This window comes from Propithecus coquereli, unplaced genomic scaffold (assembly GCF_000956105.1).
Source record: "Propithecus coquereli isolate 6110/MARCELLA unplaced genomic scaffold, Pcoq_1.0 Scaffold80, whole genome shotgun sequence".
In the NCBI taxonomy this organism is placed as follows: Eukaryota; Metazoa; Chordata; class Mammalia; order Primates; family Indriidae; genus Propithecus; species Propithecus coquereli.
Window position 1 is genome coordinate 375894 of NW_012154174.1, and position 24871 is coordinate 400764.

Here is a 24871-nt window from a genome sequence, read left to right on the forward strand (position 1 = left end):
CGAGGGAGTAGGGTGGGGGGTCACTAACAGCCTGGGGGGGCTCTGGCAGGGTGAAGCCGCGGGGATCTCCACGCAGCCTCTTGCGCCACGCACCCGCCCAGTGGCTGGGGGCGCCTCCGGGCCTCGCTGGGAGGGGGTGGGGATCCGAGTGATCCCAAGCGAGTCCCGGGGGACGGGCGGGCCGAGGTGCAGCGCCCGGAACAAAGGCCTAGAAAGGGGTCCTGGAGAGAGCGGCTCCCCGGGGGCGGGTCCCGGTCCCCTCCCCCTCAGCTCCTCCTCCTCCCCTTCCTTCCCCCAGAGGCCCGGCCGGCGCGCAGCCCGAGCAGCGCCAACTTCGCCAACGGTTCCGAAGTTGCAGGGCGCGCGGTGGTGGGAGCTGGGTGGGGTGAGGACGAGGAGGAGGAGGAGGGCTCCCCGGGCGCCTTGGACGCAGTTCAGGAATCCGCTGCCGCTGCCGCCGCCGTCGCGGGCCGCTCGCCGGCTCGGGCCGGAGCGGGAGGGCGCCAGGCAACACCGCTCGCTCGCCCGCTCGCTGCGCAGGCAGGACGGCGCCCTCCTGGCGCCGCTTCCCGCCCCGCGTGCCGACCCGCCGGGCAGCGCCTCCCTCCCTCCCTGCCGGCCGCCGCCCCCGGGGAGGGCGCGGAGCCCGGGCCGCGCGGGAGCCGGGGCCGCTGGGCCGCTTCTGCCGGGATCTTCCGAGAGGAGGGCGAAGTTGCGAGCGGATGCTGCCCGCGCCGGACCCCAGCCACGGAGGAGCAGATCCGCCCGCGCCGGGGGAGGCTCGGCGGCCGGGGTAAGTGGGGCGCCGGCGTCCCGGATCCGCCTCCCGGGCCTGGGGGAAGCCGCCCGGCCGTGCGCCCCCCGCCTTCCGCGTCCCGGCGCGCGCGCCAAACTTTGGGGGAAGAGGGGGGCGCAGCGGAGGGTGGGAGAGGGAGGTCCCGGCTCAGGGAAAACCCCACGCTGGCACCCACAACCCGCTGCACCCAGATTCACACCTGCCAGACACACACAGCTCCTCACCACTCAAGCGCCAGACACACAGCGCGTACAGATCTGAGCACTCGCGACACCGACAGGGCACAGCCGCAGCCCGAAATGCGCATTCCTGGGAGCGCGGGCGGTTTGGCTTTTAAACCAGGCACGTCCTTATGCCCCTCAAATAAATCCCTGGTCTTTGTCTGCTGCCCCCGCAGCCCCCACTGAGAAGGACTCCCCCCCCCCCCAAGCGCAACGGGCGGGGAAGGGGCTGCCTGGTCTTTGGAAAGTCGTGGCCGGGACCGAGGCCAAGGAGTGGGGAGGCGGAAAGCAGACACTGCAGTCAGTTCTCGGGGTTCAGCAGGGGTGGACTTGGTGTGGAAACTCGGTGTCTGGATGATGTGTCTGGGTGTGTGCTGCCCTTCCGGAGGCGAGGCACGGAGAGAGGAGGGAGTGATTCATAAAGTCAACCCAGCGTGCTGGGGTCTGTGAACAGAGTGGAAAAGGCTGGCAGGTCGGTGCTGTGCTGGACAGCTGGGTGGTGGCGGTGACAGGGGCTTTGAGAGAAGCAGAGACCCTCCCCCCAGCGGATGTGCTTTCTCAGAGGGACTTCCAGGGCGACCCGGTGAGGAGACTCCTGCCTAGGGTGTGGATGTATAAGGGAAGGTGGGGGAATTTAAGCCTCCAAGGTCAGGAGAAACCAGGACGGTCCTAAAGGCTTATTTATTTTACTTTCACCTGAAGTTGTGTTTGGTTTCTGATGTGTGGTGTCCTGGGGCCCAAGGTGTACCAAGGGCTTTCCTGGGCCTAGCATAGTGCCTGGCACAGTGAGTACTCGATAAGTAGTTGAGTGATAAATAGAGTCAACAGTAATTGACATTTATTATAGACTCACTAAGAGCCAAGCCCAGTGGGCCTCTGCTGGGTTGGAATTGGTCTTCCCACAGAGGAGGGGACTCTAGTGGCTCCGGGGAGCCCTGCCCGATCTGTTTGGGTAAGTGGCCCAAACAGCATGTTGTACTGTGCCCTGTGGGCTGGCATTGAGGACTTGAGCCACTTCATTGGTCTCTGTCCTCTGTCCCCCTAAGAGGGCAGCAGGAAAAGTTCCATTTCTGTACCTGACCAAGCTGGGAATGGTGTGGGGTTTGGTAGATAGTGTGCTGTTTGGCAGATTCAGTGGGGTCTCAGTTCAGGAATAACTTTAGATCTGCAGCAGAGAACAGTTGATTCCATCAACCCTCCCATCTCCTGGCTGCAGGGGAGAGGGGTGGGTTAGTGGAGGAAGAGATGGGCCAGGCCGGTGGGCATGTGCTGAGAGTAGAGGGGACATGGGAACATGTGGAACTGGGGGGCATCTGCTTTTTTTCCTGGCTCCTTCTGGCCTGGCTGGAGATGGGTCTCATGAAGGGTTAGGAGCAGTGTCCTCCAGGAGTGGCTCTGTGGTGGCAGCAGGTGGAGGGGTGGTCACGGTCCCTGTCCTGACTATTGGTGTGGGTTCTTCCATGCCACCTTGCCTGAGTTTCCCAGAGGAGCAGAAGCATCCCCCTTCCCAGAACTGGATTGCCAGTAGTCTTGTGATTCAGAGCACACAAGGTGTGGGGGTGGCTCAATGTAATTGAAAAGAAATGTATCATTCCCCACTCATTCCCCCTTGTGAAGAACTCTGACTAGGTTCAGTGTGCTTTTCAGACTTCTATTAATAAATGCTGAAATTAGCAAAGCCAAGGACTGTGGCCCCAGATGAGAGAAGGAGTAATCGGGGCTTGGCCACCCCCAATTTCAGGTGGAACACTACAGCCAGTCCCTTCCCCATGCCACCTCCCCACCTTCTTTATGCCTTCTGTGAATCAGGAGCCCTGTATATATTATCTCCTTAAGCCATTACATCTTGTAAGGTTAGCATTTCATCTCCATTTTACAGATTAGGAAACTGAGGGTCAGAAAAGTTAAGTAACTTCTTTAAGGTCGCACAGGTGGTGAGAGACAGAGCCAGGATTTGAACCTAGATCGTCTGGCTCCGGAACCCATGCTGTCCCCACCATGCCAGTGGTGGTGGTGGGGGGTGGGGCGGGGTTCTGTAAAGTCCCTAGTGGTTCTCATGGCAACAAGGAAACACCACTGATGCTGTATACTAACATGGTCCTGGGGCCTCTGACTGACTGCATTCTTCTTTCCTCACAGACTCTGCCGAGCTGGGTTATGCCATAGGCCATAGGACTCAAAGGCTGGGTGGTACCAGGCTGCTGGAGCCTTCTGTGTGGATCTGGAGCCAGGAAACAGTGAGAGGTTTAGGGGTAAATTCAGAGATATGTTGCAGTCACTCCAGTGAGAGATAATTTGCTGCTTGTCTGAGAAGTCGGGACAAAGCTGCCACTACGGCCATACCTTGGGTAGGGAAGAAATTGCCAGGTAAATGGAAGCATCCTCAAGTGGATTACTATATTCCTTTCCCTTTTTGGCCTTCCCCAGGGTAATCTATTACCTAGGGAAATAAGCCTTCCCTGTCACCTCTCCTTGTCACTTAACTGGTAAATATAAGGGGCCATCCTTCCCACCCTGATCACGTACCCTGGAGAGCTGCACTCCTCAGCAGTGTCTGGTCCACAGAAGAGATGGATGGGGTGGAGCCGGGTAGCCAGGTGGGCTACCCAAGAGGTGGCAACCACTTGGCTTATCTGGTCCCCAGCTCCTGCTTTCACACACATGCCCCACAGACAGACAGCAGTTATCTGTGGCCCCCACTTTGCAGATGAGGAAATGAGGCTTGGAGAGGTGCAGTGGATGGCAAGATTGTGAAGCCAGGGAGCTGTAGCTGTTCTGCCTTCAGGATACCCCCGTAGCCATGTTTCAGTCTGCTTGGTTTTTTTGTTTTGTTTTTGTTTTGTTTTGTTTTTGAGAGACAGGGTCTCATTCTGTCACCCAGGCTGGAGTGCAGTGGTACGATCACAGCTCACTGCAGCCTCGAACTTCTGGGCTCAGGTGATCCTCCTGCCTCAGCCTCCTCACTAGCTAGGACTATAGGCACATGCCACCATGCCCAGCTAATATATATTTTTTTTTTAATGGTTTAAAAAAGGGAGCATCGATATGTTGCCCAGGCTGGTCTCAAATTCCTGGCCTCAGGTGGCCCTCCCACCTCAGCCTCCCAAAGTGCTAGGATTACAGGCATGAACCACTGTGCCAGGCCTGCTGGTATTTTATACCCCTGCTCCCCCAAGGGCTGAGAGGGGTTACCTGCCCTGCTGGGGCAAGTTCCTCACTACTCCACCCAGCTCCATCTCTGCCCCAAGAGCCGCTGACACAGGTGTCCATAGTAGGGGAAAGGCTGGCACTTCCTAAAAGGAAGCCAGGAGCATTGGATGAGTACTGCCCTGCCGGTCCCTGCCCACGTCCACAGCAAGCCCACCTGGGTGAGTTCCCAGAGCCTTTGCAGGGCTGAGTTGCAAAGATACTGGGGCCCTCTCCCCCCTCCACTGCAGAATGGGCACGCTGGCCAGGATGGAAGTTGAGAGACTGGGTGTGAGGAGATGCCACGCCACCTGTGGGGCAGGGGCCTTGTACCCCTGGCTCCGCCCCAGTGCCTGGCACACAGGCGGTACACATGGGAGATACTTGGGACCGTTGTCAGGTGCTGGGTGAAGTTCAGGGAGGGGCTGAGAGTGTCTCTGCTGGGAAATTGAAAGCAGCGAGTGCTGAGGGAGCCTTAGCTGCGTGGGAACACTCAGAGAGGTCTCTGGCTTGCGGTGAAGTCTGAAAGGAAACAGTTCCCCTTTTCATTCCTTAAACAGAAATGGTACTTGTCACCTTTTCTTCTCTGAGGCCTAAAGAGATGCTAGAATGCTGTTGGTCCCACCCACCCAGAGCATGTGGATTCCACAGCTGGGTGTGGGTTGGCCCCCTGGCAGGCCGGGACAGTTAGCTCTGTGCTTGAGGGTGGACACACTTCAGCCTTCTGTCTCCATCACCCCAAATCTGGCCAGTTGCTCCTGGGCCCTGGGCAGTGTGGAGGGAGGGGGCAGGCCTCCTCTGACCACCAGTAACTTCATGTCTCCAACTCCCACCCTCTCCCCTCCCCCGCCCTGGCCTCCTAATAAAGATGGCTGTGTGCTGCAGGGCTGTGGGTTTCTCTGGGCTCTGGGAAATTTATCACTGGGGTTCGGGAGGAATCTATGAAAAGGATTTGGAGGAAAAGTGTGGAAAATAAACAAGCCAGTTCCCAGCTCAGCCTCTCCTGAATGCCACAAGTAAACAACCACCTCGGAGGCCAGCCTGGGATGTTCTTATTTGGCCTCCCGTGGTTACACCTGCCCCCTCCCTGCCCAGCCCCTCCTCCTCGACTTTGGGAGCCTCAAAAGTCAGGAAACACACCCTGCACCGGCCAGTCCTTGTGCTGCAGGGACGCGGTGGCCACGGACAGGAAGAACATGTGTGTGGGAGAGAAGCTCGCAGGGGGTCTCAGCTCGGCCCTGCTCCATCTGAGTGAGTCGCAGGCCTGGTCCTGCCCAACGGGCAGATGGTGACCTCCAGATGGGTTGGTGAGTTTGATTTCAATGGTGGATACCGGTGGGGTTTTTTTCCAGTTTTGTGGTATCTAAGGAAGCTTTGTATCTTAAATGGTGCTTTAGGGTGGGTAGACCAAAGCTAATTCTCTCATTGTGTCTCCCTAAGGTGGGACCACCTGTGAAGAAACGTTCAAAATCCTTATATTCCTTCACTTTGTAGATTTCCAGGACTAAAATGTCAAATTTCTTTGCTTTTGGCTGTAGTCATAACAGCTCAGGGGTGGTGGTGATATAATGATGACACCAAGGATCTTGAGACGCTCAGCACTATTGTACTTGATGGAGTCTGTGGGATAGGAAGCAAAGTTTCAGTCTCTTAACTTCAGTTTCTTTGGTGACCAACTCTAAAAACCCAGCAATGAGGAGGGGGAGAACCAGGGCTTGGCAGCAGAGGGCACCCACCTCATAGCCAGGGCGTGGCCAAGGCGCCTTCTCATTGTGTGTGGGGCTGTGCTGAGCTGAATCTGCAAACCATGACACCTCTGGGATCTGGGGAGCGGGACACTGCTGGAAGGTTCTGGGTCCAGCTACTTTGCCCTGCTGCTGCCAGGCTGCTGGAGTGGGGGTTGTGAGCCAAGCCCTGTACATCTCAGCCTTGGTGAGAGAAGGGCTGGTGGGCTGGGCTGCACGCACATATATTCACAGACCAGCACATGCATCATCACTGGCAGAAATGCACGCACACGCACACGCACACACACACACTCAGATAATGACCCCCGCACACAAACATTTCCGTAAACAGCCAGACATATTACAGATACACACCCAAACAACCATTACAGGCACAAATGTGTGCACACACAGATACACAAACACAGGGACACACTGATTCGAAAGGCAAATTATGTAGTGGTTAAGAACAGGGATTCTAAAGCCAGAATGCCTGAGGTGCTGCTTAGCAGTTGTGTGGCCTTGGGAAAGTTACTTAACCTCTCTGGGATGCCGTTTCCTAATCTGCAAGAGGGGAGGGTAGTAGTAACCTGCTGGAGCACAGGGTTGCTGGCGGGTTAGTGTATGTAAGGCGTTTAGAAGTGCGTCCGCTATGGTGAGAGCTAGGCACGTGTTTTTTGCTATTATCCGCCACACATTCTCTGCCCCACTCGTCACAGACCCGAGTGCGCAGCTTCCCAAGGACACCCACAAACTTGTTAGCGAATGGGATCCATCACTTTGCACTCTTTGAGCCCCTGTTCTCCAGGATGTATGGCATTTCCTGTATCTAATTAGAATTTACTGGAAATATAATCTCATCTTCCCCAGGAAGCTCATTACTTTAAACCAGTGTGAATGCTGACTCCCCGAGAAAGGTCCGATTCCTTGAGCAGCAGGGGTTTTCAAACTAGGTTCCCTTCGCCTGGCGCGGTGGCTCACACCTATAATCCTAGCTGTCTGGGAGGCCGAGGCGGGCGGATTGTTTGAGCTCAGGAGTTCGAAACCAGCCTGAGCAAGAGCGAGACCCCCGTCTCTACTAAAAATACAAAGAAATCAATTGGACAACTAAAAATATACAGAAAAAATTAGCGGGCATGGTGGCGCATGCCTGTAGTCCCAGCTACTCGGGAGGCTGAGGCAGGAGGATCACTTGAGCCCAGGAGTTTGAGGTTGCTGTGAGCTAGGATGACGCCACGGCACTCTAGCCCGGGCAACACAGTGAGACTCCGTCTCAAAAAAAAAAAAAAAAAAATTAAAAACTAAGTTCCCTGGAGTCCTAGAGTTCAGCAGGGACCCGTCAGAGGCCTGATGGGAGGGGGCTCCAGGCCCCTCTTCCGTTTATCTGTTCTCCATATTGGGCTTCCGAGGAAAGTTCTGGTTCAGAGTAAGGCTCCACGGCTTAGACATTTGCAAACCAAGTCTACAGGTTGATCGGCTTTCTGTTGTGTGTGTGCACACTCCTGTTCACACATGCCATGCCGACACCCGCCTGTGCCAGCCCCGGCCCACACGGCTACCTGAGCTTGGCCCTGGGCCACTCCCACTCTCCTCCCGCGTCCCCCCTCCCCTTCCTCTCCAGCTGCCGCACCATCTGCAGGATTCTGGAAAGTGCTAACGTGTCTGAGCCAAAGCAGCGCTATCTGAGGAAATATTTTGAAAACAAACTGGGCCACCCCACCCCCCTGCTGTGACTGCTCTGATTTTCGGCAAGGAATTTCACAACTCGGGCCACAGCAGGCTGCGGGTGCCCCACTCTCCCCTGGGGACAGAAGCCCAGGGCCTGTCCTGTAGGGTTGAGGACAGACATGTCCGAAGAGGCCCTGAGATTAGAAACTGAGAGTCTGGGAGTCATGAAGGGGATGTCGCCCTCCACAGAAGATGAAGAACCAAAGCGACCGTGACCGCAAAGGTCAGGCACCCCGTCTCGCTTTTATCCTCAGAGATTAGCATCTCTTTCTCTTTCACTTTTCCTTCTCCCTTTGCGTGTGGCGCAGGTGCCTGGGGGTGGGTTACACAGGAAACAGTAATAACGACAGCTAGCAGGCCCAGCATGGTCCTCAGTACCTTTCGGGCATCCACTCATTGAGGTCTCACCGGAAGCTCCAGAGGTAGCTGCCATTTCACAGACGGGAAGGCAGGGCCAGGCAGGCCGGATACATTGCTGGCATCCCATGGCTGGTGAAGGGCAACGCCGGGCCTGAGCCCCGACGCTGGCTCCAGGATCTGTGCTTTCAGCCCTGCCGTGGAACCACCTGTGTGTGTCTGTCCTGCTGTGGCTGCACGGACAGAAGTGGCACCCACAGTCACTCGTTTCATAACCGTCGCCAGGGTGTGCCACTGGGCTCTGGCTAGGAAGCTCTGGGGAGGTTGGCGTTGCACGCCCCTTTGTGGGCAGTTTGAGTGGAAGTGTGACCTGGGCAGGGCGTTTCAGACTGTACAGCCGCCTCTTGCAAGGCCCAGCTCTGTGCTGCTCCCCTCTGCTCTGACCTGCTCTCGGCACGTGGCTCAGATGGCAGCAGGTGCGGTCTAAGCCAGCAAGGGGAACTAGCAGATCGGAGCCCTCCGTCTCCCCAGCGGCTGTTTCAGCGAGACAGAAACCCCATCTAGAGTAAGCACCGAGCCGCTCAGGACGCCGAGTGGCCTCCACGGGCCCTGTGGGTTTCCGTGAATATTTCTTCCCCAGCCTCTTCTTTCCCCAGCCCTCACCTGCACTCGGTGCCCCAAGTTCCAAACTGTCCTCATTTCCAGATGCACACACCCTGCTCTCTGCAGCCTTTCCAGCTGCCAAGGACATTCCCTCCTCCCCTCTTTTCCGCTCGGCTTGGATGTCCTATTCTCCTGGAAGGCTGGGCCAGTGCCCCTCCCCACGGCTGCCTGCGGGTCCCTCTCATCACATTTTACCCCACTGTACTGCGATTGCTGCACAGGTAATGAGTTCTGCGAGGGCAGGACAGCATCTGCCTGGTTCACCTTTGTGTCCCCCGTGCTTAGCACAGCCCCAGGCATGCAGCAAGGGCTTATACCTGATTGTGGGAGGAGCGAGCGACAGATGTGATGCAGGACCCTTCTGGGCCTGCTGGCTGGGACGGTGGGACAGTCGCAGTTCAGGATGCTCCTGCAGGGGTGGTTCATGTCAGGGCTGGGTGGTAGGAGTCACAGTGAGTAGGAGGGGTGGCTGATGTGGGCCATGGAGGGGACGAGGAGAGAGGGACCCCGGGCACATAGCCTCTTGAGGTCACTACCCTTGGGTGCTGGGCTGGGATCCTGAAGGTGGGCCTGAAACCCTCGGAGAGGCCCCCCAGTCCTGCCCCTTCCTGCCTGTCCATGGGGGCGCCTTTGAATTACATGAGCTGGGGCCATTACTCAACTCCACCAGCAGTCCTGTCTCCTTTGCAGACATCTATTCGACCTCTCCAGGGTCCAGTCCCCATGCCCAGGTAACAGAGGCCTCCTGTGGCTGAGTCATTTCCCCTGAGCAGAGAGAAGGAAGCCTGCTGGCAGGCTGTCTCCCCAGTGGTGGGGAGGAGCGTTCTATGGTTCCGGCTCCAGCCTGCAAGCCGTCCTCGCAAAAGCAGTGAGGGCCCGAGCGCTGGATTCTTGGGCCTCACCTGTGCACCTGCTCATGCCTGACACTGTGCAGGGTGGGCTGGGGATAACGAGAGGCACTTTCAGGCTAGACGAAGAGGGGAGACTTGGGCACCTGTAACCACCTTTGAGTGCAACTGTGATGAGCCCACAAAGGTGGGCATCAGGGAAGACTTGGGGAAGGCTTCCTAGGGGAGGTGGGTGTTCCGATGCACAGAGGGAAGCCGGGCAAGGGCCCGGAGCTGGGGAAGTTCAGAGCGAATGTGAGGATTGGTGAGGAGTCTGGTAGGACTGAACTGTCATTTGTAGGCTGCATGAGAAGAGAGAAAGATGAGGTGGGATGGAGTTGTGGTTACAGTGCAGGCTCTAGGGCCAGGCTACCTGCATGGAAAACCCTGCTCTGCACTCACTGGCTGTGTGACCGTGGCCAAGTTGCTTACCCTCTCTGTGCCTCAGTTTTCTCACTAATGATACCCACCGCATGGGGGTGATATGAGAGAATAAAATGTGTTTCTTTTTTTTTTTTTTTTTTTTTTTTGAGACAGAGTCTCACTCTTTTACCCGGGCTAGAGTGCCGTGGCATCAGCCTAGCTCACAGCAACCTCAAACTCCTGGGCTCAAGCAATCCTTCTGTCTCAGCCTCCCGAGTAGCTGGCACTACAGGCATGCGCCACCATGCCTGGCTAATTTTTTTTCTATATAGTTTTAGCTGTCCTATTAATTTCTTTCTATTTTTAGTAGAGATGGGGTCTCGCTCTTGCTCAGGCTGGTTTTGAACTCCTGAGCTCAAGCAATCCGCCCGCCTCGGCCTCCCAGAGTGCTGGGATTACAGGCGTGAGCCACCGCGCCCGGCCTAAAATGTGTTTCTGTACAAGCATTTAGAGCAGTGCCTGGCACACAGTTATCATCAAGAAGGGTGAGCTATTATTGAGACAGATTTTGATGCAGCTAGAAAAGTAAATTGAGGTCAGATCACAGAGGCCTTTGAATGTCATACTTTCCACTTTCTAAGCACCTGCTGTGTGCCAGGTGCTTTACAGTCATCCTCACCAAGCCCCATACAACCCAGCAAGGCTGTTCCCCACGTCTCCATTTTACAGATGAGGAAACTGAGGCTCGAGAGGCAGAGTAACCTGCCCAAGGTCACTCAGTCATGGGGCAGTAATGACACTCATGTTGGCCATCATTCAAGTCTTCTCTTAAAGTGGAGACTGGAGATAACATGTCAGGGGCAGCCTGGGACAAGCCCTGGGCTGGGGCCGCAGCCAGGAGCAGGGCAGGGATGCTGCAGCCGTGGGTCCCTGGGACAGGAAGGGCAGGAGGCCACAGCACACAGCTCACCATTCATAGCCCAAGGGCAAGCCTTTGAGTCATCTGGGGAAAACATGACATCACTGAGTCTCGCTGTCTGCCGCCCACCTACCGTCTGCCCTCTGTGGTTCTTCTGATGACCCCAGTGCCCAGAGCCCTGTAAGGGGACTCTCGCACCCCAGGTGGCAGGGCCAAGTCAGCTCTCCTCATGCCCCCGGGGCCCCCAGCCCAGCCCCACTCGTACACACTGCTGAGGCAGAAGCTTCTGGAAGTGGCGATGGACAAGAAGAGCTTCCAAAAGGGCTTCCATGCCAAGCTCCTACTTGGAATTCTGGGCAGGGAGGGGACGGCTCAGGAGCCTGCACTGAGCTTTTAGAGTTGCTTTTCCGAGACGGTGGTGCCTGCTGTCCTGTTGGAATCACCTATGAAAGTAACGCCTGGCTGAGACGTGTGCTCCACGCCGTGCCGTGTCCTAGAGGGCACTCAGAGACTAACAAACAGGCCCTGCCTTCCTAGGGGATACAGTTGTGTCTGAGCGCGCTCTATGTACTTTGGGCTGAATGCTTTATTTGCATCAATCTGATCGCATGAAGTCTCATTTTACTGATGTCATTGCTGAGGCCCAGAGAGGTTAGGTGATTTGTCCAAGGTCACCCAGCCAGGATTCAAACCCATGGCTGTCAAACTCCAGATGTGCTCTTAGCCACTCTGCCATCCAGCCGCAAGTGAAGCCACCAGAGAACCACGGGGAGGTGGAGTGTTCCCAACATTTGCCCAATAAATTGCATGGTGCAGACAGGAAGTGCCAGGGCAGTTTTCATCTCAGAGTGTGGGCACTCCCCAGAGCTTCTTGGAGATTGTAGATCCATTTAGGAGGTGACAGAGAGCCCCAGCGTCCTTGGCTATGCAAATCCTGCTGATGCGGCCATTTGGGGTGAGAGGTTTCTGTGAACCCCTGTTGATTGTTCTCTCTGGAAGGAGTACAGGGACTGTCCTGGTTTTGGTGGACCAGACCTGGAAAAGGAGTATGAGTCAAGCTAGGGGCCGAGTGCCAGCTTCCCTGGCCCAGCCTGTGGGTGCAGGACGCCAGCTCCACAGCTGCTGCTGCGACTCACGGCTCTCTGCTGGTGCCGCCCGCAGCCAGGCTAGCTGGGGAGGAGGGGCCAGTGGCCCGGCCCTTTGCAGAACGTCGCCCTCTCACCCTCGGCTGCAAGGGAGGCACGATTATCCCCATTTTCCAGGCGAGGGCACTGAGGCTTACAGAGGCTTTCTGGCCTCCTGAGCTCCCTCGATCAGAAAGAGGTGGAACGAGACTGAATCTTCTTTCTGCAGAGAGGCCAAAGGGCCAGTTTCTTCCTGGAGGAGGGCGGAGCCAGCCTGCCCTCTGACACTGGGCAGCACAGGCCTGTTCGGTTCTCTCTGTTCCGTGCTGGCACTTCTGATTCATTCTGCAGTCACCGAGTGCTTGTGTTTTGGGGCGAGTGGCTCTCTGAGGTAAGAGAAAAGTTCTGCTTTCCCTTGGGCAATGAGTCACCATTTTTCCTGGAGTACTTCTGAAGCCATAGAGGCCCTCCCCAGGCTTTAGGGGACATGTTCCTTTCTCCACTTAGGTGCCAGCACCACCCTGGCCTTAGCAGTGCCTATCTGTGGAAGGGCCTGGAAACACATGGTCTCCATGAGAGGTCTGGCTACGGTGGGCATGCAGCACATTGCCATTGCCCTCAGTGGACTGGTGCTGTAGGACACCCAGCAGCAGGGGTCTACAGCCTTCAGGGGTCCCCTGTGACCTTTAATGCCCACATCATCGTACCCAAGCCCCAGTTCTGTGTGGTTTGCACAACTCCAGTCCTCCTACCCAAGGATTTCTGGGAAGCCCCCAGGAATGCTAATAAGTCCACAGTCTGCAGGGCTGTTCCGCCTGCACTTCCCTTTGCACCCCCAATCCCCAACAGCTATAGGGGTAGCCATTCCTCCCTACAGGAGGGAGGGAGCACCCTGCCCTCCTCCCCTCCTGCAGGCTTAGGCCCGATCACTGCATTTATAATTTCTGCGGAGGTGTCACTTCTCTTGCAGAAAAGGTAGACTTTGAAGTTAGACTATAAGGGCAGTTTTGTTTCTCATTGCCCCCAGATTTTCCTTTCTGGGATAGGATTTTGTCTTTGCCTCTGCTTAAATCCAAAGGCCTGTTAAAATGACTTTTCCCAAATAAGCGAGTTTAACCTCAAAAGAAGTTTGCCACTACCTCTATAGGTAAAAAACTGGCACCAACTTTTTTTTTTTTTTTTTTGAGACAGAGTCTTACTCTGTTGCCCGGGCTAGAGTGCTGTGGCATCATCATAGCTCACAGCAACCTCAAACTCCTGGGCTCAAGCAATCCTCCTGCCTCAGCCTCCCGAGTTGCTGGGACTACAGGCATGTGCCACCATGCCCGGCTAATTTTATATATATATATTTTTTAGTTGTCCAGCTAATTTCTCTCTATTTTTTTTTTTTTTGGTAGAGACAGGGTCTCACTCTTGCTCAGGTTGGTCTTGAACTCCTGAGCTCAAATGATCCGGCCTTCTCGGCCTCCCGGAGTGCTAGGATTACCGGCATGAGCCACCACTCCCGGCCTGGCACCTACTTTTATTTTTAGTTGTATTAAGTTTTGTGAAATAAGTAATACATGTCCATAGTACAATGTTGAAAAGGCACAAAAAACTACATGGAAAGTCTCTTTCCCATGCCTGACTCAGACCTCGGGTCCCTCCACAGAGGCAACCACCATTATCAGTTTCACGTGTGAAAGCTGCTTTTATTTTCTTAATTTTTGTTTTGTATTTTTTTGAGATAGTGTCTCACTCTGTTGCCTGGGCCGGAGTGCAGTGGTGCGATCATAGTTCACTGCAGCCTCAAACTCCTGGGCTTAAGGGATCCTCCTGCCTCAGCCTCCTGAGTAGCTAGGACTACAGGCATGCACCACTATGCCTGGCTAATTTTTTTTTAATTTTTTATTTTTTTGTAGAGACAGCATCTCACTCTGCTGCTGAGGCTGGTCTCGAGCTCCTGGCCTTAAGCAGTCCTGCCTCCGCCTTCCAAGTAGCAGGAATTACAGGTGCATGCCACCATGGCTGACTAATTTTAAAAAGTTTTTGTAGAGATAGGGTCTTGCTGTGTTGCCCAGCCTGGTCTTGAACTCCTGGCCTCAAGCAATTCTCCTGCCTCCACCTCCCAAAATGCTAGGATTACAGGCATGAGCCACTGAACTCAGAATAAGGTGATTTTAAATTATTCAGTTTTAAAACAATTAAAATGCTACCCTATTGGGTTTCCTGTTCCACCCTTAGGTCTTACCAAGGAACAACCTGGAAAATAACCAGTCCTGGAAATAGCTTGAGGGCCCCCCTGCAGAGTCCAGCTCTGCCTGGGACTGTTATTATGATAATTGCCTATGATCGTGGCTAAGAGGTTGCTCCCAGGTTGGCTTCCCACAGTCCCAGCCCTCAGCGTTCGCCTTGGACTCCACCCATACAGCACGAATGGAGGCCCCCACATCCCTCATCCATCCCCTGTAGCTCCTGGGAGCCAGCCCCAGCCTGTCCACTCAGCTTCCGAGCCTGCCATTCCCCAGACTCCAGTTAACCCTGCCCGTCTCCATTTTCCCCTCTTGCCTTCACCAGCTCTGAGCCACTTGTTAAGAAGGGCGGTCCATACAGCATTCAATAATAGTAACACCACCACCACTTCCTCAAATTAAACCTGCCTCCGTGCCAGGAACCACACCACCCATTTTACAGGCATCATCCCATTTCTTCTTCACGGCAACCCTGTGAAGTAGCATTGCTGTCCCCACTTGACAGAGGAGGGATGAAGCCAGAGAAGTCAGCCACTTGCTTGGTCACACAGTAGAAAATGGCTCCAACATGCTGCTCGGTGCCAATCAACAGGTTCTAAGCCCAGTGATACCCCAGGCTTCCCGGCAGGGTATCTCAGGGCTCAGTGGTTAACTCACTTCCTCTGCAGGGTGACCTCTCCTTCCCCACAGCTGATTTAATAACAAGACTAGTGCTAAGGCTGGGTGTGGTGGCTCACGCCTGCAATCCTAGCACTCTGGGAGGCCGAGGCAGAAGGATTGCTTGAGGCCAGGAGTTTGAGACCAGCCTGAGCAAGAGTAAGATCCCATCTGTACTAAAAATAGAAAAAATGAGCCGGGCGTGGTGGCCCATGCCTGTAGTCCCAGCTACTTGGGAGGCTAATGTAGGAGGACCACTTGAGCTCTGGAGTTGAGGTTGCAGTGATCTATGATGCACTCTACCCAGGGTGACAGAGTGAGACTCTGTCTCAAAAAAAAAAAAAAAAAGACTAGTAGTCATAGTAAAGTGACCCTCTACCCTTTATTCTATGCAAGGCATTGTTCTAGGAGCTTGTGCCTTGTCATCTTTTAGTCCTCACAGTGCTCCAGTGGGGTAGGCACTGTCATCGTATCATCATACCCTGTTTACAGGTGAGAAGGCTGAGGCACAGGAGCAGCCCCTGTTGAAAGGGCAGCGAGGGAGCAGCCGTTTAGGAAGACAGGGAGGGCTCCTCCTGCACCCGGAGGAGAGCTGCCCTGCCTCTTCTCTGCTGATTCTTTGGAAATGACCTTAAGGGGCCCCTGTTCAGCACAGCTTGCTGCGCCACAAGCAGGAGTGTTCAAGGCACAGCTAGGTGATGTCTGGAACCCCCAAGCCCCACCAGGCTGCCTCCCCCATGTCTGACCTTGGGGGCCCAGTGTCAAGGGGAAGTTCAACAACATACCAGGTTTCTCCTTGCCCCTGGGATAGGTTCCTTCCCTTCCCTTCCTTCTTTTTCTGCATCCTTCCTTTCTTCCTTCTTCCCTTTCATATTTGTTTGGTGCTACACTGCGATAGCGCATGCACGTTACCTCTGATACAAGGTGAAAGATGGTAAGAGTGGTGCAAGGTACAGAGATAAATGGTGCTGGGAGAGGAATGTGTGGTCAAGAGACTCCGTCCTTCATGTCCTGGCCTCGTACCTCCAGCCAGGTGACCTTGGGCAGGTTGTTTCGCTACACTGGATAATGAAGAAGAGAGTGGCGGTAAGGACCCAGCCTGCCTAGCGGGCTGATGTGAGAATTGGGAGGTGCAAAGGGGCTTTCTAAGGAGGCGAGGGTGACAGATGTGTGTGGGGGGCGGTTAGTACTAGTCCCCTGGGGGATTGGTTATGCCTCTGGGGCAGGATCAGGACAGCTCTGGAGACATGTGGGGTTTTGGGCTTAGCCTCAGGGATGGGTGGAATTTGGCCAGGGACAGATGGGGGTGGGGGTGGCACTTGAGGCCCCACCAGCCCCAGAGTAATGGTCCCTGCCCTCCCTTGGGGACTGCCTGCCTTTTTCTGTATTTCCACAGAGAGATGGACCCTCAGCTTTGAAATTTTTTTAGGCAGTGACTTTATTGTTTTTATAATAATGCTAGACGCTTAGTATGCAAAATTGAAGTACAATGGATAAATACAAAGAAGAAAATTACAAATCACCCCCAGTCCCACTACCTAGATGTGACTGGTTAGCTGTTTGGTCCACATACTTGCAGACATCTCACGAGGCACATCTGCATGGGGGCGGGGGACAAAGTTTTATAAACATGGGGAAAATGCATAATTCATTAATAATTTAACTTTAAGCCAGAGTTGTAAAGAGGTTGTCTGCCCTGAAACAGTCCTTCTCATCTATTCGCTGCCCACATGACTGCATCAGATGGGGCGAGAGCAACTCTCTCGTGCCGTGATCTTTAAAACCTCCCCGTTCAGACAGATTACAGAGGGGAGCCTTTCTCGGGGACTGCATCCCAGCTCTAGAGTAGTAGCTTTCACACTTTGTGACCAAAACCTCAGACACACACACACACACATACACACACCCACCCCTGAAACGAAAGTTGTATGAAACTCATATTTATCATTATCATACACGAAGCACTTTGATACTTTCTAATCTACACAATACTGTTGTATTAAAAAAAAAAAAAAAAAAACAGGCTGTCTGACCTACCAAGTTACACAACCTGCAGTTTGAAGTGTCACTCTAGAACGGTGATTTTTAAACGTTAGTGTTAATCAAAGTCACCTGCAGAGCTTGATGAAGCAGCTTGCTGGCCCCCCTGCCACTCTGGTTCAGGATCTGGGGTGGGGCCTGAGAATTTGCGTTTGCACCGAGTTCCGGGGTCATACTGATGCTGCCGGCCCGAGGACCCCGTTTTGAGATCCACCCTCCTAGGATATTTTCGAGGCGATGTGCTCCCTTGGCAAAGACCATCAGGGGATTCACTTACTGAACAGATGAGAATTGCTGGTGGCTAGCCCCAGAATTGTGGCTCTCTGAGATTTTTGAGGATGCTTTGAGATCTTTGACACCGTCCTCCTAAAATCCAGCTCACACTATTAATATAACGTGCTGAACGTAGAAAAGGTCTGCTAAGCAAAGGGACATTTATGCCCTGCTCTGGTTGAATTACCTGCCTCTCAAATCCCAAACCCACAGAACATAAAACCCTCCTAGCCTTTTTGAAAACACTATTCTTCCAAAGGCAGTGAAAGGCACCATTTACCGTGTGGGTTTCACCTTTCTGTTTTTTTAAAGGGAAGAAGGTAGGTCAGGCTTGACTGCCTCACAGGGAAGGCTGTCCCCGCTGGCTCTGGTTGGGGTCTGGTGGGTTTCACGGGCTGTCCCCGGTTCCCTGGCTTTGACCGGAACCTTTCCTGGCATTGCAGCTGAACGCTCACTGCGGCACCTAGGCTTTGCAGCCTGCCAACTTCGGAGAGCAGCCTGTATATATCCCAAATTGTTTCTACTCCTCCAACCAGGAGACTCTTAGCCCCCACCCCTAATCCTCCCCCTCCACAACCTTGGGGCCCCACAGCCCCCTCCCCAGCCTTGCAGCCCTGCAGAAGCCAGCCCTCAGCTGGGAGCAGCTCCTCTAGGGAGGGGAGTGTTAAATGGGCACAGAGCCCCTCTGTTCCAGTAACAATGGCCCGTTGATGACTGACTCTGCCGGGGTCAGCCCCCTTGACTGGACTTTGGGGAGGAGAAAGCACTCCAGTCCCCCAGGCAGCCATTTCTGGGTGTGAGGCTGATTCAGAGGCCCGAGCCTCTGTCTGCCCACAGAACTCCATTCTTTAGGCCCCTGGTGCAGCAGGGAGAAACCCCTCTCCTCTCACCCCCCTCCCCTTCCCTGGGGCAGTGTGGGGCCCCTGGAGCCATTCAGTTCAGTCCAATTCAGCAAACATTTGTTGAACAGCTCCCGGGCACTGAGGTTTCGTGCTAAGTAGCTGTGGGGAGTGAAGAATAGCTACTAACATGAATTCAGTGCTGATGACAGTCATCCACCCCAGGCTGCCCAGTGGTCACCAGGGAGCTTATAAAAATTCCCATGCAAGCTGGGTGCTGTGGCGCGCGCCTGTCCCAGCTACTTGGGAGGCCGAGGCAGGAGGATGGCTTGAGCCCAGGAGTTTGGGCTGCAGTGAGCTATGATCACAGCTGTGAATAGCCACTACGCTGCAGCCTGGGCGACATAGTGAGACCCTGTCCTCTTAAAAAAAAAAAAAAAATTCCCATGCACAGACCTCCCCCCTCAGAATCTGCAGAGGGGAAACCCTCGCACTGATATTTTTCTCAAGCTTTCAAAGTAATTCTTATGCCCAGCTGGGAGTAAGCATCACTGGCCTCCTATGGATTAGACACTGTGTGAAGCATTTAATTTGTGGTACCCCATTTAACGAGGCAAGTGCTTGTGCGAGGCTGAAAAACAGCCCCCAAAGAGGTCCACATATGAATCACCAGCACCTGTGAATATGTTACCTTGCATGGTAAAAGGACTTCACGGGTGTTAAAGACTTTGAGATGGGAGATTATCCTGGATCATCCAGGTGGGCCCTACATGCACCCACAAGGGTCCTTTTTTTTTTTTCATTATTTATTTATTTATTTATTTTTGGAGACAGAGTCTTTTTTTTTTTTCATTATTTATTTATTTATTTATTTTTGGAGACAGAGTCTTGCTCTGTTGCCCTGGCTAGAGTGAAGTGGCGTCAGCCTAGCTCACAGCAACCTTGAACTCCCGGGCTCAAGCGATTCTCCTGCCTCAGCCTCCCAAGTAGCTGGGACTACAGGCATGTGCCACCATGCCTGGCTAATTTTTTATATATTTTTAGTTGTCCAGCTAATTTCTTTCTATTTTCAGTAGAGACAGGGTCTCGCTCTTGCTCATGCTGGTCTCGAACTCCTGACCTTGAGCAATCCTCCCACCTCGGCCTACGAGAGTGCCAGGATTACAGGCGTGAGCCACTGTGCCCGGCCTACAAGGGTCCTTTTAAGAGGGAGGCAGAAGGGGATCTGACCACAGCAGAGGTGTGTCGGAGTAATGCATGATGAAAAAAACTCAATCGGCGGTTGCTGGCTTTGAAGAGGAGGCGGGGGCCACGAGCCAGGGAAAGCAGGCAGCCTCTAGCACCTGCAAAAGGCAAGAGAGCACATTCTCCCCCAAGGCCTCCAGAAGGGACTGATGCCTTAATTTTAGGCCAGTGAAACCAAAATCAGGTTTCTGATATTCAGAACTCTAAGATAATGTGTTTTAGGCCACTGAGTGTGTGGTAATATGTTATAATAGCCAGAGGGAATGAACACAGTGCTGTTACCCTGCTCTACAGGTGGGACAGAGAGGTCAGGCAGTCTTTTCTACCTGGGAGTCACCCAGCTAATGAGTTACCAGGCTGGAATAACCCGGGGTGTCTGGCCCCTTACTCCTGCCTCACCACACTGCCCGCTTTTTGCAGCCAGACATGGGATCAAATCCCAGCTCTGTCATGGTCTGTCTGTGTGTCTTCTGTGAATGGGGAGGCTACAGGGAGGGGGAAAGGGGACGTGTGGAGACCAGCTAGAAAGAGGAGGTGGGCCAGGTTGTCCCGGGTGGCAGAGTTTGGACTTGATTTTGAAGGACTGGAGCACACAGGGCCCTGTCCCTGGTTTCCTCTGCTGCATTTCATGACGATGCCTCAGATGACCAGGCCCACTCAGTCTTTGGGATCTGAGTTAATGCAGCAACCCAGCTCCCGTCAGAACCCCAGGGTTGGGGTCAGGAGCAGCATTCTACTCCTCGTCACCTGCAGCTAGTGACAGCCACTTATCTGGGATGGCCAATGGACTCTCATATCCTGGGAGGTCAGCAGTGTCCTGGTGCCTCCCAAGTATATTTCTTTCAAGATCTTCCAAGAACCTTGTATTTGGGGCCATGTATATTTCTTGGAGAAGGAGTGTGAGACACACAGAGGTCCAGAGAGTTGTCCAAAGTCACACAAGTTGGTGACAGGCCCTGAAAGACCAGTTCCTGGCCAGGACTGTGAAGCTCCCTGCTTCTGGCCGAATCGGCTTGCCTAGCAGTGGAGTACAGTGGCTGAATCCGTGGACTGTGGAGCCAGCCTTCCTGGGCTCAAATCCCAGCTGAGAGTTCTTTAACTGAGAGTAAGTTTATGCCTCTCCTTACTTAGATGGGGATGGTGATGATCATCTCTGATCGTTATCTAGGGTTCTTCTGGAGCTGAAGTTCATTTGTGTGCATGAGGTGCTTGGAACAATCCCTGGTTCATTATTAAGTGTTAACTTCTGGAATTATTTGGCTTCCCCAGGGGAGGGGCTCTTCCCAGTGCCTGGTTCCTTTCTTGGCCCAGAGCAAGTGCTTAGCAAACGAATGTCCTTGTTCCATGTGAGCTTTTTTCACTCAGAGGTTCATTAGGTACCAAAGCTTTCACTTTTAAAAATTTCCATCTTAGTTCTTCAAACCCTTCTTCTTCTTCCTGCCTGGGAGCTGCAGAATTGCCATAGAGCAGCCTGAGGCTTACCCTGTCCCTTGCTAAGCCCAGTGAGCAATTCAGAGGTAGGCCAGATGTCCCAGGTCTCCCAGCCAGTGCTGCACAGCCGCCATGGCTGCCCCAGTCTCCTTCACTCCAAGCCTGTGCCTGACTAACCTGCTGAGGTTGCCCAGGGCTCTGGCAGCAGCACTGCTTGGGGACCTGGTCTTGTGTGGTCTCAACAGGACTCAGTGCCTGCAGCTGCTAGTCCCAGCTCCTCTCCTAAATGGAGCCTGCACCTGTCCTCCAGCTGATGGAGGGTCAGATATCATGCCCTTCCCTCCAGAGTCCTGTCCCCTTGTTTCTCTCCCCATCATAAGGATGCGGCTTCCTCCTTCTGCCTCCCTCTCAGAAAGTCCCCACACTTATCACTGCACATGCATAGACCCCAGGAGGGTCACCTATCCATTGTTCTGAAAAAACCCAAACTCCAGGTTGAACTCAGCTAGTTTACTCTTCTGCCCCAGGGAGGCCATTTCTGCTCAATCCTACTGCCCCACGTTTAGTTCCATTTTGCAAAGATCTCTTTAAACCCTACCTACCATTGTGGGAGCTAGTTTTCTTTTTTTTTTTTTAAGGCAGAATCTCATTCCGTTGCCCAGGCTGGAGCGCAGTGGCATCATTTTCGTTCACTGCAACCTCAAACTCCTGGGCTCAAGTGATCCTCCTGCCTCAGCCTCCCGAGTAGCTGGGACTATAGACGCACACCACCATGCCCATTATTAAATTATAATAATTATAAAATTATAAAAAACTTTTTTTTATTTTTAGCACAGATGGGGTCTCAAACTCCTGGCCTCAAGCCACCCTCTTGCTTCGGCCTCCCAGAGTGCTAGGATTACAGGCATGAGCCACCGTGCCCGACCTCTGTTGCCCTTTTATACTACTCACTTCCCTCCCACCCTCACCCCTTCCTTAACTCTCAGAAATACTAATTTGTCGTCTTACCATTTTGTCATTTCAAGAATGTTATATAAATGGAATCATGCAGTATGTAACCTTTTGTGATTGGCTTTTTTCACTCAGCATAATTCCATCGAAATTCATCCTAGTTTTTGTGTGTATCAATGTTCCCATCTACTACTGAGTAGGATACAGTGGTAGGATACCAGGTATAGCTGGTTTTGAATGGATCGCTCACATATGGTCCCAGAAGTTCCACAAGCACTTGTGTCCTGAGTAAAGCAAGGAACACAGACCCATTCTCCCAGCATCCCTCCCTGGTCAGCATGAGACTCTGCAGCCCCCCGCCAGTGTGGCCTTGCTGGCAGCTCGTGTGTGTACAGGCAGCAGCTCCTGCTGTCTCCGAGATGCCCTGAGGTGGTGAAGTTGGGTGCTCTAAAAGTAGTGGTTCTCAATCTTTGCTGATTCCAAGTTAGAATCACCTAAGGAACTTTAAACAGTCCTGATGTCCAGGGTCTACCCACAATCACAGCACCCCTTCCAGCTGGGGACCCACCTGGTCAATTACAGCACTCCAGGCATCCCCTCCCCATTGATCAGCCTTGGCCAGGAGTTGAAATTGACTTGCCCTCCTAGCTGAGAAGCTTCAGACTCTTTGCCCATGGCCACATCCAGGTGTGTCCAGGCCTGAGGCCTGATGTGTTAGGTGAGTGTGTCCCTCCAAATAATGCTAGAAAGGTGAGCCCTTGACCACTAGTAACAGCTGCAGCAGGCAAGGATTGTCTGGGCCGGTACATAGGAAAAACCAAAGTGAATCAGCCAGTGTCCTTCCCTTGCAGCAGCTTGTAGCCCAGCTGGGAGAGAGATAGTCCCAAGGAATGGAAAGCAACAGTCCCATCGGCATAGACGGGCTCTGGTAACATTTTTCTAGACCAGCTATAATGACCAGCCTGTGTGCAGTCTTTTCTGTTAATATTTTTAGAGCCCCACACAGCTTCTCTGATGCTCACAACAACCCTGTGGGGCCAACCTAGGCTCAGAGAAGTTAAATCCCTTGCCCAAGGTCGGCAGAGAGTACGTGGGAGAGCTGGGACCCAACCCAAGTCTGTCTAAGTCCACGGCCATCTGTCCAGTGCTCAGAGCATTTGGACAATTGGCCTCTGTTCCCACCTGCAGACTACAGCTCTCCTCTCCCAGGACTGAGTATAGATGGGCTCCTTTGTGGCTATACGTCAGCCTAGGGGATAGCAGCAGATACATACGGGCTAAGATCCCTGCTGCCCCCATAGATCCAGAGCTGGGATGGTGGGCAGAACTTGCTCGTGAAAAAGAGGAGGCTAGGGTTCCTCTTTTTGTCACAGGAATAATCCCCTTCCTGCTATCACTGGGGCCATTAAGTGAGGGCTTGAGGCTGTGGGATGCCACCTACGCCTAGAGGATCCCAATTCAGTTTCCTCTGTATTGAAATTGAAGAGGAAACACTCAGAAGTAGGGTTGGAAGAAAACAGAAGAAAACCTGTCCCTTACTTAGACATTCTCCAGGAGCAGGAAATCTCAAAGTCTCCTTAGGTCTCGGAAGCTAAGCAGTGTCGGGCCTGGTTAGTACATGGATGGGAGACAAAGTCTCCTTAGGAAGGTCAGTAAGTAGGACAGAGCGGGACTAGGAATCCTGGGCTTATGCATGGGGAGTCTTTCTCTACGCAGTTATCTCAAAAATTCTGTAATAGAGCTGGCTTTACAGGCGTGCAAAGCAAAATGGGAAAGCTGTGTATGCTGAAGGCCAGCCCTAGTCCCACTACATGTATGTGTGCATGCACACATGTCTGGTTGAAAGGTTGCTCATCAATAAAACTGACAAAAGCTCCAAAACCCACAAATGAACACAGGATTTTGCAGTCGTGAGCATGACCAAAATAGGAATAATAAGGCACACCAGGAATGAAAGAAGAAAAAGAACCCTAGGGCCCAGAAGATTCCTAGCCTTCCTTAGCCTGCTCCTCATAAAGTGGGAGTAGCAAATATGTGATACACCTGCCCACCCTTCCCCTAGCAACACACGTGACAGACATCACTAATCAACCACCACATCCTTTCCCACAGAAAACAAGCCTGACTTCAGCATTCTTCTCATGACAATGCTCTTGGCTGCTAAGATGAGCCTATTGGCTTTTGGTCATGGGATGAAAACTATTTGCCACCCTCAGCTTAACAGCATTCTGTGGTTCAAGACGCTGGAAATCAAGTCACCATCTTTGTCAGTCTCCATCTTGCTTGTTCTGGGTTAGGTTCATCACAAACCTTCTTAGATGGACTTGGTTACTCAAGTAAACATTAAGCACTAACTATGTAGGGCAATGGATTGGGACACAACTCTATACACATCTTTGCTCACTACAACCTCAAACTCCCGGGCTCAAGTGATCCTCCTGCCTCAGCCTCATGAGTAGCTGGAACTACAGGTGCGCACCATGACACCTGGCTAACTTTTCTATTTTTTATAGAGACGGGGTCTCACTCTTGCTGAGGCTGGTCTCGAACTCCTGAGCTCAAGCAGTCCTCCTGCCTCGGCCTCCCAGAGTGCTTGGATTACAGCTGTGAGCCACTGTGCCCAGCCTATATACTCTTTTTATTCCAATTTATTTTATAACCATATCCTTTTATTTAGAAAAGGTAACAAATTCAAACAATAGAAGAAGGTGTACATCAAAAATGGGTCCCAATTTCCACCACTATTTCCCAGTTCTCTCAACCATTCTTGCCAATTCCTTGTTTCTCTCTCTAGATAGAGTTGTGCTATGCATGTGTCAGCATTTGTGTGTATCTACTCCGATTTTTACACAGTTAGAAGGATGCCACCTACACTCTTGCCCCTTGCTTTTGTCACTCATATCTTAAACAGCATTTCTTATCAACCCATACAGAGCTGCCTTTTTCTTTTTAATCATTACAGAGTATTGCACTGAGAAATGTACCGAACATTTAGCTAACAAATTTTTTTGCCCATTAACGTGCATTAAGGTCATGGTCAGCTTTTTGCAACTATAAGCAATTTACTATTATATGTGTGTTTGTCGTATTCATGCAAGTATTAAATATATCTGCAAGATTAATTCCTAGAAGTTGAATTTTTGGGTCAAAGAGTGTCTTAGTCTACATAGGTTACTATAATAAAATACCATATACTGGGAAACTTATAAACAACAACAATGTATTGCTCATAG

The 24871-nt window shown here is 52.9% G+C and overlaps 1 protein-coding gene across 1 annotated transcript in view; it reads left to right on the forward strand.

Moving 5' to 3' along the window:
* The first annotated feature begins 420 nt into the window (after positions 1-420).
* CHST3 (carbohydrate (chondroitin 6) sulfotransferase 3) overlaps positions 421-24871 on the forward strand; it is a 46121-nt gene continuing 21670 nt past the window's right edge. Inside the window, exon 1 of the mRNA XM_012663244.1 lies at positions 421-793. The gene's annotated coding sequence lies outside the window, so the exon portion shown is untranslated. The remainder of the gene's footprint in view (positions 794-24871) is intronic.